This window comes from Numida meleagris, chromosome 6 (genome assembly GCF_002078875.1).
Source record: "Numida meleagris isolate 19003 breed g44 Domestic line chromosome 6, NumMel1.0, whole genome shotgun sequence".
NCBI classification, from domain to species: Eukaryota; Metazoa; Chordata; class Aves; order Galliformes; family Numididae; genus Numida; species Numida meleagris.
The window spans coordinates 4213617-4225904 of record NC_034414.1 but is presented as its reverse complement, the minus strand read 5'-3'; the positions used below and the strand labels follow the sequence as shown (position 1 = coordinate 4225904).

Here is a 12288-nt window from a genome sequence, read left to right as displayed (position 1 = left end):
TGTGTTTTTTTCTCCTGCTGTACTGCAAGTACTGACATTAAACATTTTGGGAAATTTGTTCTGTTCCTTGTATAATAAGTGAAAGCAGTCTTGAAAGTGCTCAAACCTTTAAATCTCAATTTCACTGTGTTATTTTTTAGGTAGCAGATATCCCCTTGACAGATATTTCCAAAGTCTAAATGGCATGTTCAGTCCATAAAATCATGGCTTTTAATTTTTAATCATTAATATTTTGTCGTTGCTGTCATTTTTGTTTGTAATTTTACTTTCACAGCGGAAACAAAAGCTGCAGAGGGACAGTCCCCTCCAAACCCGCGTCCCAGAGTGGCTGAGGCGCGGCCTACGCCCAGCTCCCAGGCTGCCCCTCACCCCGCCGCCTGCTGCTGCAAGCGGGGCTCGGGCGCCGGCGCGCTGTCTCCGTTGCGCAGCACGAGTGTGCCGGCAGGGGGCGCTGGCAGCACGCGGCGGGCGCAGCGCGCGCCGAGCTCAGGCGCTCCCTCAAGGCGGGAAGGCTGACGCCGTGCGGGGTGAAGCCCCGCGTTCCCTTTCCGTTCGCTCTTTCTAAAAGGCTTCGGGTGCGCGAAGGACAAAACCTTGTGAGGAAGGATGCCTTAATTTCAGGTAGTGTGATGCTACTGAAGACCTCCTGTCTTTCTTCTTGCCTTTAAACATCAGTTTGAGGTGGTCATCCATTTCTGTTCCCTCAGCTGGAGGTTGCAGTCTTTCATCTGAGACAGAGGAATGTTCCAGTGTAATTTCATAGAATCATGGAATGGTTTGGGTTGGAGGGGACCCTTGTATCATCTAGTTCCGACCCCTGCTATAGGCAGGAACACCTCCCTCTAGACCAGGTTGCTCACAGCCCCATCCAGCCTAGCCTTGAATGCCTAAGGTTACAGTGTTTAGAGGTGAAGGACTGTTAATATAATTAGAAATTAGACCTCTATTGAACTAAGTACTGTACAAAAATGAAGAATAGGGAAAATCATTCCTCAAGTAAGTGGGCATGTGCTCCAAAACTAAGCAGATTGGTTAATGCTTTTTAAAATATTTAGCTGATGGAAAGTGTTCTTGAGAAATTAAGGCACCGTAGATATTTCTGGATGCAAGCAAAAAGCAAAACCAAAAGGCAAAGTCCCTGAGAGGCAACTCCACACAGAGGCTAAGAAAGCAGTGAGTCAGACCTTTACTGCACTGCAAGGCAAGGGAAAGAAATACAAGTCTGAGAGCTCAGCACCATTGCCCTTGCAGTCCTCTTACCTTGCAAGAAGTGAGCGGGGTTTTGCTGCTGAGATTTTGTCAGACTATCCAAATGGGTCTGTAAAAAGAAATTAGAATTGCTTTTCTTTCTCCCAGTTAGCAAGCAGTGTGGACATAAGTGTAGTCATGGCTTGAACCAGTGATTGAGCACCTGGTGGGAAGGCAGGGCCAGCCCAGGGGAGCTCAGGTGCATGCAATGCACCTGAGTGACTGGAATGGGTGGAGCCAGGAACCACCCCTTTCCGGACCTCATTTAAGGGTTGGCAGTGGAGGTGAGGCTATTTTGCTGGAGATCCCTGCGTATCTGAGGCTGTTTGAAGGTAAGGAGATTCTTTCCTTTGTTTCTGTGCTTTCAGCTGGTGCATTTGAGCAAGTCCTTGCTTGCTGCAGCTCAGGACATTGCTGGTCTGCTGTCATTTCTCTGCTTTCTATCAAGTTATAACAAGTATTGCCTTTGTTCTTCCTTTTCTGGCAGTCCCCTTCTGTGGAAACAACTGCTTAAACTGTTCAGCCTCATTTTAAATATTAACACTTTCTTAATATGAGTTGATCTTTTCTGGATTGTTTGTGGGTTATTTTTTGTGCTCTTTGAATAGTGTACTACACACTGCCCACAGCTGCAGAAGCGATCTTGTCCAAATTACAGAAGGGAAAGAGTCACCTTTGACAAACTCCAAGCTGAAATTATTTCAGACTCCAATATAAAACCAGAGTCTGTAGAAAGTATGTGTAGTCTTTTTTTTTATGTGACTATTATTAATGTGGTCATTAAACTTTTACTATAAGTGGATTTTCCAGGAGCTTAGTGACTTTAGAGTATGAGTCTCTTAAGTTACATCAGAATTTCTGAAAATCCTAAAAAAAAATCCTCAGTAAGTCTTGTAAGTGGACCTCCTGCACTATCCTTTCCTCCCAGAAGTTCAGCTGAATTGTGTTTGATTAGGTTTCATTTTAGCCTTCCAAAAAAATTGCTGCTTGATCTGCTAATTACTGTGGAGCATTCAATGCGATCACCCCATAGCTGCTTGCCTGGTTATTTTCTAATATGGATTTATGACTATCCTGAAATCTAATCTAGAAATACTCTGGACAAATGTGTACTCTGTGCTTCTGAAAGAGTATGCCCTATTAATAAGATGAAGGCTTTTCAGTGTTTTCAAAGTCAGAAAAAGGAGACAGTAAGTCATGTTTTTAGAAGTGAGATCACTTTGGTAGTGCTGTTCCCAATTATACTGACCAGCGAAAAATGCTTGGTTCTGACAACCTGCAATTAGAGATTAGTTTTCTTCCTTTCTCTGGCAATGGGGATTTCTCTGGACAAAAATATTATTGTTATTATGTTGTTTTGTTGTGTAGAATAACCTGACCTTTGCCTGTCCTCAGGCAGCGCGTAACTGAGACACTGATGGTAGATTCTCAAGTGAATTTCTGTTGTTGCAATACTAACCTGTGTAATTCCTAACTTTTCATACTCAGCCAGCTAGAGGAATTCATAATTCTGAAACAAGTTTACAAATTGTCATCAGGTCTTGGATCTAACGTTCACCTAAAAATGGGGTTTATAAAAGCATGCAGAAATAGCGGAGCAGCTAAATGATGCAGAAAGGCTGACGCAGTGAAAGGCCCGGGTGCAAGCTCTTCTTCAGTGCCTTTGGGAAGCGCTCTTCTCAGTTTCCCTGGTGAAACTGCTCTACTTTGAAGAAACAAATACTAATTTTCTCAAAGATTTTAATTCATTTTGTCTTTATACCGCACGAATCCCAAGAATCTATCCTAAACAAATGAGGAATAATTTTCTATGCCAAAATAAGAGCTTCACAAGGAAAGACTGAGAACCAATTGCTCTGCAGTTTGCAGTGCAATACTGTCCTACTGGTAGGCTTGTTAAGCCCATGTTTTATCCTGCTTTGAAGCTTTTTAATGCAGATTTTCAAGTATCCAAATAAATGTTCTAATGACTTTACAAAGGGATCCTCCTCGCTCTTTCACAGAGTTGAACGTGCTCAGAAAGTAACTTCTAGTGAGAAAGGAAGAAGAATATCTGTTATGAATCATAGCAGTTTTTAAGCACGAAGAACTCTACACCTGGAGACAGTAATATAGAAAGGAATTCCAGCCTCAAGGTGGTCAGAAAGGACCATTACCCACTACTATGAAGTGTAAATGGAGCCTGACTGTTAGACATCCCATATTTTTCTACCTGAATGTTGCAGTGATAAAAAGTGAAACAAAATACCAAGATAAAGAATCCTCAGTTATTTTGGAAACCAAGAAAATACAAATTATGTGTTGTTTATGTAGTATCTTTCTAAACACCACTTGAAGCTTTGCTACTGCTAAAATTACTGGTACTTGGGATTTCATTTATTCAGTGAAACGTGTTTAAGCAAGTTGTTCTTTCTTTCTCACTGTGATTGCTTTTACTCACTGGTAGTTCATTTTGCTATTGTGGTTATTCAAGACTGAACTGTAACTGAGTTACACTGGGTTAAGGATTTGGCTTGGAGAGTTCTGTTGAATGTACACATCCATTATAACTTCAGCTGCAAACCATTAACATAATGGGAACCATGCCTGAGAATTTTTCCTCTGTCTTTATGTACTTAGTACTAGATTTCAGTGTTGTTGATTTCACAGGGTGTTTTTTCTTGTTCTGTACATAAAATGAGAAATCTGGATTAGATTTGTACCCTATCCTTGTGTTTTGAGGTTCTGAGACCCAGAATCAAATTCAAGTGTTGAACTTTTTGAAATAATGTCCTCTCTAAATTTGCATTAAATTTCTTTAAGGGAAAGGACTATCCATTAGATATTGCTGTATATTTCTCTAGTGGGTATGTTTTCTGTGCTGTCTGTAGTGATTCCTGTAAAATGCTATTAACAGCAGGAGATTACTCTGTAAAGTTTATGATGGTAGTCTTGCTGATACAAGCAGATACTTCCTATCACATTAATGTTCCGTTTCAGTAACAGATTGCCAGCCATAGACTTTGTACATCTCATTCCCTGTACAGGCAATATATGGGTCTGTGAGTGTAGTTTTGTAGATTCATTTAGCACCTAATGCACTTTTAATGAAGGTTTTTTTTTAGTATCTCTTTGTAAGGCTTGTGATGTAATGAATTTTCATAGTGCTTCAGAGAAATTTGTAATTTCCAAAATAGTTATGAAAGTCAGATACTAAGTTTACTGGAGCATACTGCACTAAGGAGGGGAGGGGGAAATTGAGTGAATCATGCTAGGAAACCTTGCATATAACCCAACAGAGCCTCATGACATTTCATTCCACACTTTCTGCTGCTGAAACATACAATCTAAGCCAATGAGCTGTTCCTGCTGGAGAGCACAGACGCAAAATAAGTCAAACATCCTTTCAGCTACTCATCTCATTGAAATGTATTTGACAAAATACCCAATCAAGGCCACTGATTTTTTGCAATTCCATAAGAATGGAAGTAAGTGTGTGGAGAAAGCTCTTCTCAGAAAACATTGGTGTTGAACAGAATGCATAAACAATTCGTAAGACTGTCTGTGTTGGATGAGCCAGTGTGAAGACCTACTGCTTATGTTACAAACCTGTGCTGAATTTCTGCTTTAGAAAGCTTAACAGAGGTGGAAGGGGTGTGTGTGTGTGTGTGTGGAGATCTACCAGAGAAGAACAGTCCAGAAGAAAGGAGGCAATGTGAGGGATTTGCATCTGACTTTGGGAATTTAAACTAAAAGGACAGAGAACTGTTAAACAGCAAACTAATGGCTTGTTATTCAAATGCTGTAGTTATTCGAAGTCTGTAGTTAGTAGGGTTTGGAGTATTAGAGTAGACCATGAGCTAAAATGAACAACTTGAAAAACTTGTGGTAAACATTCTCTAGCTCTTTATTAGAAAACTCTTCGATGATAGATTTCTTTTAATATATTATGTGGATGAAATTTCTTAGAGGTGGAAAGCAGCCTGTTTCTCAAGCAGTTTAACTCACACATGGTGAACTAGGAGGAAGTAATACAAGAGTAAACTACAGCACAGAAATGAGTTGAAATTGTCCCAGTATTACCAAACCACTATAAAATTAGTACTTACTAATCCTAATGCGATACAATACTTAAATGACTGTAAATCATGATGTTTCAGGGCATGCTCATCCTGAGCTTAAGCCAGAATTTTCTTATTGAGGCTACTATTCTGGATTTTTAAATGGAAAAGATACAAGAAATTCTATTCTGTGTGAAGTAACTCATACTAAGTACTACCAAGGGTAGGACATGAGATTACATGAACTGTTGTTTTGGTTCAGTAAAGAACATATTTTTCCTCTCCGGTAGCAAATGCTTCCAGAGCATATGGAGTAAAATAGCAAAAAAAAGAAAGTGGAAAAAACTCAGCCAAAAATCTGTAGCAAGTAGCCATCTTTCCTTTTCAATTAAATTTATCGTGGGAAGTTCTTATCTAGACCATGAGACAGCAGACAGGTATTATTTAATGAAAAGTGTAATATCCTCTTTCTCTATTAAGATCCTTCGTAAATATCTACAGTAGGTGACAGTGCCTAATGACAATTGTTCCCAGTAGAATTCTGAAGCAAGATTTTACTTAATATATTAACTAGTGAACCAGTAGTTCAGATTATCCTTGCTTTGCTGAACCACACTGTCATGGTTTTGTGATTTTTTTTTTGTTGTCAGTATTCCACATCATAGTATCATGTAAAGCACTGGCAGCTAAAGAGTTAATGTCCTGGTTTCTGCGGACTGACTTTTTGGGTGCTTGGTTCTCGGGGGAGGGGGGGGGAACGGACAGATGGACGGAGCTACATTCCCCAGGGGTCTTTGGGTCTGGAGGGGGCTGGTGAAGCTGCCTGACTGACCGGGAGTTTCTTCTCTTTGTATGCAGCGGAGAAGCACGTTGTCCCCCTGCAGCTTACGGAGTAAGAATCTCAGCTTTGAACTCCCTCTGTTTTGATTTATTGGCCTCAATTTTGATATCTTATTTAGTAAACTAATGTTCCTCCTCAGATTGGTGCTGCTGTTTTGTTCTAGACCCGGATACGATTTTCCTACCCTTCCCCTTTTCCCTTTGTTTTTCCCAGGGTGTGGGTCTGCGGGTCCCCTGCTGTATCAGCCACCAGACCGGGCAGGCCCCTAAACCGACGGCACTTTTTTTTTCCTACTTTCTCTCTTTTCCGGGCCTGTGGGCCTGCTGTCCCCGTCAGACACAGATCCATAGATAACGCCGTGACATGCACTTAATAAGAAACATACCTGAGTTTAGTGCTCATGACATTTTTATTATATGTTTTCCCTTCTTCAATTCTCCCTTTTCCTTCTCTGTGTCAGGATCTGAATACTGGCCCTTTGACACTGTTTGCTTTCAGAATTCAGCTGCAGCTGATGATACTTCAGTAGGTTTCTTTTCCCTCTTCTGCTAGAGTTCACATTACTCTGCCTTGTCTTGACACCAAGTTCAAGTAACAGTACAGAACCTGAGTTTGATGGGCTTCACATTCAAAATCCAGCAATTAGATAATCCCATGATTAAGTCTTGAAAGACATTATACCTGGTTAATGACTTGCAATCTGGAAAGACTGGACAAAATGCAGTGGAAGATGTCATTTCCTTTTGGAAGGAAGATCCCCTCACCCTACAGTTTCCCTTATATGTAGTAGCCTGTAATTGCAGAAGAATTAGATGCATCTTCCTTTCCTGCCTTACAGAGTTCAGACCCGTGTGTCCCATTTTCTTGCCTGGTTCTGGTGGTTAATTGCATATATGTGTGCACAGTGCTCTCTAGGCACTCTGGTGAATCTGGACTGTTGCATTGAAAAGAACTCAAGATTGACTGGGCCAGTAAGATAATAGGAGCATGAACATAGGAGCTTCACGGGTAGGGCAGGACATGATAGATGGATAGCTTGAGTTCTGCTCTAAAGATTCATATTTTATTCAATGCTGCTTCATCATCACCCCTTTCAACTGTGTTCTAAAAAGAAAAAGAGTAGTCCCTGCTTAGCTATTTCAAAGATGGGTCACAAACACTTTCTTTCAGGAAAGGGCTAAAATCTGTGGATCTGCAGTAGATAAAAGCATTTTCCTGCAAAATATGAAGCACAGAGTAGGTCAGGGTCACATTTCAAACATCCTCATGCTTAGTGTTTCCTATAACAGCTGCTTTCAAATAGGACCTCCTCCCCCACCTTCCTCCATTGAATAAATTCTTGAAATATATCAGAAGTGTAAGAAGGCCCAAGGAAAGTCCATCTGATTACTTACTCTACCTTTGTTTTTTTCTTCCATCATGCTCTCTCCTTGTGGCAGCAGCTGGATGAGGACAAGCAGCCTCTCCTACCCCTCTCCGCTTTGCCTGGCTGTGCACTGGCTGCACCAGTGCAGCTGGCAGATCTCCCAGGTTAAGGTGGAAACAGCAGTGGAGCTGGATTGTGAGAAAACAGTTTACATAAGAAATGGACACTTCAAAGGAATCTCTGTGAATGCAGTCACAAGACCTGAGGTGAGCAATAGGGGGTGGGGGACGGGTTCCTTAGTGCAGGAGTTCAGATCTCTTGATTTCCAGATAGGCAATGTGCGTCCCAGAAGAGAGCTGATGTGCAACACCTGCTTTGCTGGAGCTGGAAGTGAATAACTAGAGCTAGTATCAGATAGTAAATACATGAATTTGTGAGAGGATAGACACAGGAACCTTTTATCAAGAAAGCAAGAAGCTGGAGACTAGAAGAAAGAACAAATAACCTTGAGAATAACCAGAATGCTAGTGTCTAGCCTTAGTATGCATTTTAAGCTTCCTTGGTAGCTCACCCTAATTGTGCATGGCTTGTGCAGCTGTGGCACTTTATGCAAATGTCTTGAGACCTTTCAGAGAGTGGGTATGACTGTGGAGTGCCTGATTTGCAGGTGCTTCCTGTCCTTGTTAGCCTTGATTTTGATACTGTGAAGGGTGGTGTGTGGAGAGGGAGAAGCTAAAGATAAAACAGAAAAGGTACTACTTTGGTATATGCATTTCATGGTCTGTGTGCCATCTACTGCTGGTTGCTATTCAACTATTGGCTGCTTGTTTCAGGTTCTTGTTTTACCTGATGCTCTTCAAATGCTGCCCATCCTCTAGAAAATTCCTTACAAAATGCCGTCTTGTACTTGTGCTTTGTGATCAGAAGCAATTGTTCTCAACATTTTTGTGAAACCAACCCTACACGTATTAGATATTCTGCCAGCTAGCGGAGAGGATAAGGCTAATGCATCGTCTTCAACCTGAGAGCTAACCTACATTCCATAAGTAAGCAGAGAATATCCATTTAATGGACTTCATTGATGTGTGGAGGGGTTCTGACTGCACTGCAAAACAGCGTGAGATGAGTTACACTAGTCCAGCTAGCATACAGGACATTCAAATGAAAACTAAGTGACTTGAAGAATGCTATATAAGAGGTTATTTCATTGAGCAAATTCAGAATTCACGGCTTTGAGTTAAATGTTAAACATTCATGGTAGGAGAAAGCATGCAGTAATGGACAATGAAGGGCAGAACTAGAAATGTCTCCTAATTTACTTTGTACCCTAAAATATGTACATTATCACATAAAACAATTCAAGAGGATGTGATGGCTTTGCAACATTTTTATCTATCAATGTTTCTAACTATCAAAAATACTTCTCTTATAGATTTTCTTTGAATGTCAAAGTCGTCCACAGAGGTATTGAATACAAATTCAAATGTTGATATAGATACAAGTGTAGTGATAAGGAAAGTAGCGATGAGGAATACACTGGTTTTGAAAACCGATACACTGGTTTTTGAAAACAGAATTGTGGGAAGATTTTTTTAGTGAAGACAATTGAGTTCTGTCTGTCTTGGATAGAGCTGGAGTACAAGCAGTGTGTTTCAACATCCTTCTCTAGAGATACAACATATGCTTTATTACTTCAAGCTGTTCTCCATCTCTTTGCATTCAGACATCAAGGTTTCTGCAAGTTGTATGCTTCCTATGCTGTATGTGAATACTCAGAAATGTGTGGCTTTCTTTCTCTGTGTGCTTCCTTTCAGTGCTCTCCATTATAAGAAAAAGAAACCTACAGGGGAGCTTGTGTGAGCTGGGCTTATCCTTCACTTTTGCTCCCTGGGTTTTCACTTATCTGGCAAGTTTTTCTCTACTAGGGTGCTGTGTTTCAAGTATTCACTAAAACATCAAGCAGTGAAACACTCTAAGTTTTGGATTTGCAGTTTTCATTCATTTCCTTTTTTCTATCTGTCTACAATTTCCATTTTATCAGAAAAGCAAGTACTTGACCTCTTTCCTTACCCTCATTTTAACCGCTTCTAATACTAAAATGGTGAAGGAGGGGTGCAAGATTTTGTGATAAATTAATATTTGGCTTCTCAGGTAATGACAAGATCAAAATCCAGTTTTAATGTTTCCAATATATTTTCAGCATGCCTTTGATCTTGCTGTCTGATATGGCAGTTGGCTCCAACTGGCAGAAGCAGGTCACATCATGTTCTAGATAATACACTGTCTGATCTTTAGCTTCATATCTTCTCTCGACAAGGACAAAGCCTCTGAAACACTTCATTCTAGATCAGACTTTCAAAAATGTTATAAGACTTGTAGTCCCACTGCACCTCAGTCAACATCTTATCTGACTCATGGAACAGAGGGAGGAAGAGTTCCACAACGTTGTTTGGGTTTTCTACTAGTGAATGCTGTTTAGTCATCTTCTCTAGAGGATTTTTTTTCTTTCAAGTATTACAATTGATAAACAAAAATGCTTTTTAGTCTTTTCAGAGATTGTTCCATAAATTCATGCAATTAACAGTCACTATTTTTTTTAAACTGGGTCTACATTTTTACCCATTTCAACTACATACCTTTGTGTGCCCAAGTTTTACTTCTTCATTTGAGCAAAAATAAGTACACCTACATATAAGCACTGATACTGCTGCTCACCCTTGCTTTACTCTCTTTTCCTGAATCTGATGATATGGCAGCGTTTTGGGGGTATTGTTTCCTGCACAGACCATTTTGGTCAGCTCCAGTGCAGATTTTATCCTGATAACTCCCTGGTCCCTTGTTAGGACTTGCTGCCTGACTCAAGCTAGTCAGACACTTGTTTTGCACAGTCATGTTTTATGCTCTGAGGCCAGCCCAGGTCTTAATTAGCGATGACATATTCCCCGAACTCTTCGTTGGTAAGCAGAAGATAAACAACTCTTGGTTGGTAAGCAGAAAAGATAAACAGCAGTTGCAGTATTCTTGGCTAGGAATCATGCCCTCAATGCCTATGCTCGATGTGCAGACATAGTCCCTGAGCCGCTTATGCTCGTGTCCATCTGCTGCAATGGCAAAGTGCCTTCTCACAAGTTGTTTGGACTCTTGCCTTGGGGGCAGAGGTGCCAGGCAATGATCAGCAGCCAGCATGACAATGCAGGCATCATTTCTTCTAAAAGAGCTGCTCCTTTAAGCAATTACTGTAGTACAGGCTGCTACCATGGGCCTCTTAGAGCATGATTACACCTGTTGAAAATTATGTGCCAAGAAAAGAATACATGAACCATGCTGGAGAGCAGTCCAACCAGTGCAGCATCATTTCTAGCTGCCAAGGAGACAGGTTGCATTGCCGCAGGGGTATGAAAACTCATCAGTAGTTCTCAGGGTGTCAAAAAAAAGATCTCAGCAGGCCAAAACAGCCTGGAGGCATATTTGATGCAGGCTATACAATGGCCTCAAGTAGCAACTGAAGCAAAACAACAGTAACAGAGCTGATGTGAGAGCTTTCCTCACAGAATAAGTAATTAAATCAAGAAAAAACAGGTTAGATTTCTGATACTCTCTTCAAAGAGAACTAGAAGATCCTGACCTTATTCTTCCTGCTGAATGAACACCTGTGATATGAGCTATAAAGGCAAAGATACAGTAGAAAAAGGAGAAGGTGAAATTTGTATTTTCTAGGCATGATTAGGTAACCTTAGAGTGGTGTGACTCAGTACAGCACTACTGAACTAGTTTGCTAGCAGAGAAATCAAAGAACAAGGAGGAAATTCTCCTCCCTCTATGCAAGTGCAATAGAGGAATAAGCATTTAACAAACCTGGTTGAAGCAAAGTCCATTTCCAGTCTCTGTTTTGTCCCAGGAGTCCTGTACTGCCTTTCCCTCAGCTTAAGATACAGTAGCCACATGACAAGAGGAGCAGCTCTGTCAGCTATGGGTAGTGAACCCAATTCTCTACTGCCTTGAGGTGTTTTTACGTGGCCACAAGGCACTTGTTTTTAGGAAGGAGTCCAGAAGCAGCTTGTGACCCATCCTGCCAGCCTCATGCCATCTGAAGGTCAAATTTTCAACAAATGAAAAAAATATCCTTGGGGAGAGGAAGTTTCTACAACTTCTGTAAGCATAGTTCCAGCTAGCTCATGTCAAAAATGTCCAGTTAGTAATCTTTAGAATTTTAGCAGTCTGGAAGATCCATCTGAGTACTAAGACAACATTCATTTTTCACTTTTCTTACACGGAAAAGAACTAAAAATCAGTTGCATCTGTACTGCTCAGCATTAGTCTCAAGGTGATTGTAAATCTCTTTTGAGGAGCTGGAGTGGACAAAAGGGCGTATGAAAGCCCCTGTGTGTTTTCAAGGAAATACAATGAGTTGAAAGGCCCTAGTGTGCCCTAGCTTATATGCAGCTGTCATACATATCTCAGGTCTCACTGAGATCAGTGGGAATTTTGCCATTAACTTCATTAGGACCAAGATTTGCCCTCAACCCCAGCTGATATTTTGTGTACACCACTGGAGTTATTGTAGTTTTTTGTTGTTCTTCAATAGCCAGACTCTTGGGCACATGAGCATCTACATGACGCACCTTTACAACCATATTCTTAATTCGGGCAGCAATGTCTTTCCACAGTTCAGCAGCCCAAATAGGTTTACCCCTTCGTTGCCAGTTATTTTGTTCCCACTGCTGTAACCACCCCCATAAGGCATTTGCCACCATCCATGAGTCAGTATAGAGATAAAGCACTGGCCACCTTTC

General features: G+C 41.0%; 2 long non-coding RNA genes across 2 annotated transcripts in view; one reads left to right on the top strand and one right to left on the bottom strand.

Annotated features, from left to right (window-relative positions):
- On the bottom strand, nucleotides 610-7666 carry LOC110401197. The gene is made up of 3 exons (XR_002440307.1): nucleotides 7529-7666; nucleotides 1261-1318; nucleotides 610-728 (listed from the first exon to the last, which is right to left on the bottom strand). It is a non-coding gene; the product is annotated as an uncharacterized LOC110401197 (long non-coding RNA).
- The window catches only part of LOC110401196, a 16941-nt gene continuing 5920 nt past the window's right edge, over nucleotides 1268-12288 (top strand). Inside the window, exons 1-2 of the long non-coding RNA XR_002440306.1 lie at nucleotides 1268-1580; nucleotides 2737-7761. This is a non-coding gene — a long non-coding RNA (uncharacterized LOC110401196). The remainder of the gene's footprint in view (nucleotides 1581-2736; nucleotides 7762-12288) is intronic.